This window comes from Microtus oregoni, unplaced genomic scaffold (genome assembly GCF_018167655.1).
Source record: "Microtus oregoni isolate MIOR12 unplaced genomic scaffold, Mior012 000001F_ref0000356, whole genome shotgun sequence".
In the NCBI taxonomy this organism is placed as follows: domain Eukaryota; kingdom Metazoa; phylum Chordata; class Mammalia; order Rodentia; family Cricetidae; genus Microtus; species Microtus oregoni.
The window spans coordinates 37312061-37316491 of NW_024543060.1; the positions used below are offsets into that span (position 1 = coordinate 37312061).

Genomic DNA, 4431 nt, shown 5'->3' on the forward strand with positions numbered 1-4431 from the left:
CGGATCAAAACAGAAGGGGACAAGCCAGTGTCAGATATCAACCTCAGCTGACTCCTTTTGTATTCCTTCAAGCAGGGGAATTGGCTCTGTAGGGATTGAGAATGCCTGGATCCGTGCCTCAGCCAGTAGCTGAACCGCTCTCACCCGCTTTTATTCTCTGCGCACCAAGAATCTGAGGTCCAGGAGGAGCAGCAGCAAAAATGTCTAAAGAACCACCCCCTCCTCATCTTGGAGATCCTACAGCCCCACTACTAGGGGGGGAAAGTGGAGCCGCACCTACCCGGGGGCCTCACCCACCCCCAGCAGTGATGCAGCCACCACCAGGCATGGCTCTGCCCTGGGCTGCTGTTGCTCCTCCACCTTAGGAGTTAACCCAATCATCCAGTGCCTCAGCCTGGTTTTGTGCCCCTCACATGAGTGGCACCTACATGCCTGTGGGTTTCTACCCTCCTCCAGGCCCTCACCCACCTGTGGGCTATTATCCACCGGGGCCCTACCCACCAGGATCCTATTGTGGCCCTGGGGGCCGCACGGTCACAGTCTTGGTTCTATTAAGAGCAGCCACCACAGTGACGGTGCTACAGAGAGAGATCTTTGAGGGTGCACCTGTACAGTGTGCCCCCACTGCCAGCAGGCAATCACCACCATCTCCTATGAGATTGACCTGATGAATTGCATGCTGGGCTTCTTCTGCTGCCTATGACCTGGGCTGCCGCTTGATGCCCTGCCTCATCAATGACGTCAAGGATGAGACGCATACGTGTCTCAGCTGCAAAGCCTACATCTACACATACAAGCGCTTGTGCTATCCGAGCTATACTCGGACTCCCCCACCTATCCCTCTGGCCCTTTGTGCTTTGCTCCCCATGCTCAGTGGTCACCATCCCTCAGCCCCCACTTAGGGTTGGAAGTTTTGCCATTGATCCCTGGAAATCCTGTCCTCACCTTGCCCTTCCCTGAGCATCTGACTCCTTTGGCAAAATGTTTGTTGGATATAAGACCAAGGGCCAGTGGGTGCATGGGGGTGACACGGGATCTTGTGTGTTGCTTGGGTATTTGTAGTCCAGAAGATAAGCTGTAGAGGGTCTCTTACTGGGTCCTCATTCCTCCTTTCTGTATAAGGTCCAGGCTTGGTCCTTGCTACTCCTGGTGGAAAAAAAAAAAAAAAAAAAGACCGAAATATAGCAGACTTTCACTGGTACCACACTTAGTTACTGACATTACAGATGTGATTTATCACTCATCTATAAAATAACTCAAACAATTCCCTACTACTCGACTCTTTCCATAAACATATTCAATCAAAAGAGTTGGTGTTTTGCCCACACAAGAAATGGTAGCAGGCTAATCAACAGCTGACACCCCTCATCAAAATTACTTAGCCCCTGAAAACAGTTCATTGTCGCTATCCACGCAGAGTCCTGGACATCAGCACCTTCTCTTAACTGTCTCAGTTGATTGAATTGTACCATCCGATAATGTAAACTCACCTGAATCTGGACATTTCTCTCCCTTGTTGGCAAGATTCTTATGGTGGCTGTGTTGCTTTTGGGGGAAACACCTTCTCACCCTTGTGAAGGTTTAAGTCCAGCCTCCATGCATGGACTTAATGAATCTGTAATGGTAGGGACAGAAGGCTATAACCTTAGAGGCTTCAGCAGGAAGCTGAGTGTTCACATCTTGAACTTTAAACAGGAAATAGAGAGCTAAGGGGAAATGGCACGTGGTTTTTAAAACCTCAGTGACTGCCACCGAGGCACACGTAGTGCAGCAAAGCCATACCTCAAAAGCCCCCCAAAACAGTGTCTACTCTGGTCAGACTGTTCAAATACTCCAGACTTTCAGGGAAAAATCTCATCGAAACCATCACATTAACTAAACCAGCTTTAATAGACGGCAAATTTCCAAGCAGTTTTGGGCTATTGTCAACATCCACTTTAGACACATGAGAATTAATGTGTTGCCAAAGAATTCTGGAAAGATTCTTTAAAAAGACCGCAATAGATTTTTATTACAACAATGAAATATTTGACATGGACAACTAGGGAAGAGAAAAGGTTTGACTCAGTGTTGGGGATTCAAGCAAGGGCACCTGAATTTTCCATTTACGTCACATCGTGGTGTGTAGCTAACAGCACAGGCAGTAACAAGTATATGTTATATACTGAACCAGGAGCAGCCAGAGACGGGAGACTGGGGACTCTTGAGTCCTCCCAATGATGAGCCTACAATAACTTACCTTCCACGAGACTCCAGCTCTTTTTTTTTTTTTTAAAAAAATGGTTCTTTGACAATGTTCTACATCTATATCTTGAATTTGGGGCATCTTAGAACTTTATTACGCTCTACAACTGCCCTGTTTGGAATAAAATGCTGCTTCTCAATAAACCTTCATCCACTTTTATGTCCTTTGCTCCCATACATTGAGTTTAATCATGGTTGCTTCCATATGCATAAGTAGGGGGTTAGTTACTGGAACAGGGACAGCAGATGAGTAGCTACCCCGCAGAGGAAAATCAATTCTCCTCCCCTGGCATCCATTAGCTTCCCTCAGCCCCTCATTGAGATGTGAAGCCATCCGAGTCCCCCCCCCCACCTGTCACATGATGAAATAGTGACAGTCCACGCTGGTGCCTGCGACCAGAGAAGCAGTTGGTTCTTTGGTCAATGGCTTTGTCATATCTGAAAGACATTTTCACAGCACTCCGCCCTAAAACTCTGACCTCTCATTCTTTCTGCTCCTCTAGGCTCCACCTCTTAGAGGTCCTCATCACTTCCAGAACCACCAAATTGAGAACCAAGTCTTTAGTCATATTGGGCCATTAGGAGCACAAACCATAGGGAGTTTAGGGAAAAATTCATTTTACCTTCCTATAGTTTTCACTCTGTTCTTTGGATCGTAAGTTGGCTGGAATTGCATCATCTGTCCTGGACCAAGTGTCTACCTTGAGTATGGTGGCAGTACACCAAAAATGGTGAGCAGAAACACAAGAGGAGTTTGCATGTCTTGTGACGTCATGGAACTACCACACTGACTTCGGACTTTCTAACAAGAGCTTATTTATATGTCAGAAAATAAGTTCATGAGTTTTTGAGCCACTATCATTGTGGGGTAACTGTTATGAGATCTTTTAAAAACAAAAATAATTATACCATGTTGAGGAAGGAGGTAAATGTGGCACAACATACTTGGTTTACTATAACTGACTGTCTAAGGCCTTATGCATGGCTAATTCAGTCTCTATTCCCAACTATAGAAAATAAGCCACTAATGGCATATTTTAGCATTTATTTAGTTCGCATGGCTACTTACATGAGGAGTCCTAGTTAAAACTGAAATCCGTAAACTTTTTTTTCTTTCCTCCCCTTACTGTATTTTCTACCTATGAAAATTTGTTCTTATTACTACATTTCTTGTCTTCATCAAAACCTGCCTCTGATATTTCTGATCTTGGACCATAGGATTTGGGAGATAAGATGCATCAATTTACGTAAAAATTTTCAAAAACAGCTTGTACATATAATATTTGTACTGTTATACTTCAAAATGTTTACATTTATTAATAAATCTGTTTGAATAGGTTCTAAGTATCTTGGTGGCAGGAAACATATTTGTGTCGTTTCCGTGTTTAAAACCATTTGGAGCAATGTGCTTTTGGCTTGTGAGTAGCATGTGGCTTCTTCTAACTGTTCTGTAAGTGTTAGTCAACTTGCTTGGAAAGCAGTTTTGTCAGACAGGCTTTGGTGCTCTGTTTAAATTTTATTTTTTGCTTATTTGGGTGTATTTTATAATTTTCATGCCAGACGGCTAGTTAAGTCTGAAGAATGTAATTTGCCTGAGTGAAACAGAGGTCAATTATCAGCCATTCTCTACACTTAAATCATTAATTAACAGAATTTAGCCATAAAAACCTTAATGTGAAAATCATATTAAGATGTAAAATCCTTTATGTCTAATCTTAACCGTCTTGAAATACTTAGACTGAACTCAATTTTACTTTTATCATTTACTAATGAGAAATAAGAAACATTTTGTTATGTATATTTAATTATAAAGTACAAGAAAACTTTGTTTTGTCCATGCAAAACCATTTTAATACTGACAGACTCATCCATTATACTCAAAGTTCAATTGTTGGTGCCAAACTGCGTCAAACCAGTTCTCTCTTCAGAAGCATGTTTCAAAAGTGTGTCTATCATAAATCATAAGTGTTTATTTTTCTCTTAGACATATTTCAGGAGGACAGATTTTGGGTCAGATGTCAAATATTTGTATCTATAAAAAAGACAACTTTAAAGTCAAATACAGTTCAATGTCCCTTTGGGATCTCACATTTAGAGACAAATCCCCCAACGTTAGCCTCTGTTATTTGTTAGAGTAGCATGTGGACTTTGAAGGAGCAGACATCTTTTTTAGCAAAGGAAGTCTCA

General features: G+C 42.6%; 1 pseudogene; it reads left to right on the forward strand.

Annotated features, from left to right (window-relative positions):
• The first annotated feature begins 200 nt into the window (after positions 1 to 200).
• LOC121463408 lies at positions 201 to 902 on the forward strand (annotated as a pseudogene).
• Positions 903 to 4431: the final 3529 nt, after the last annotated feature.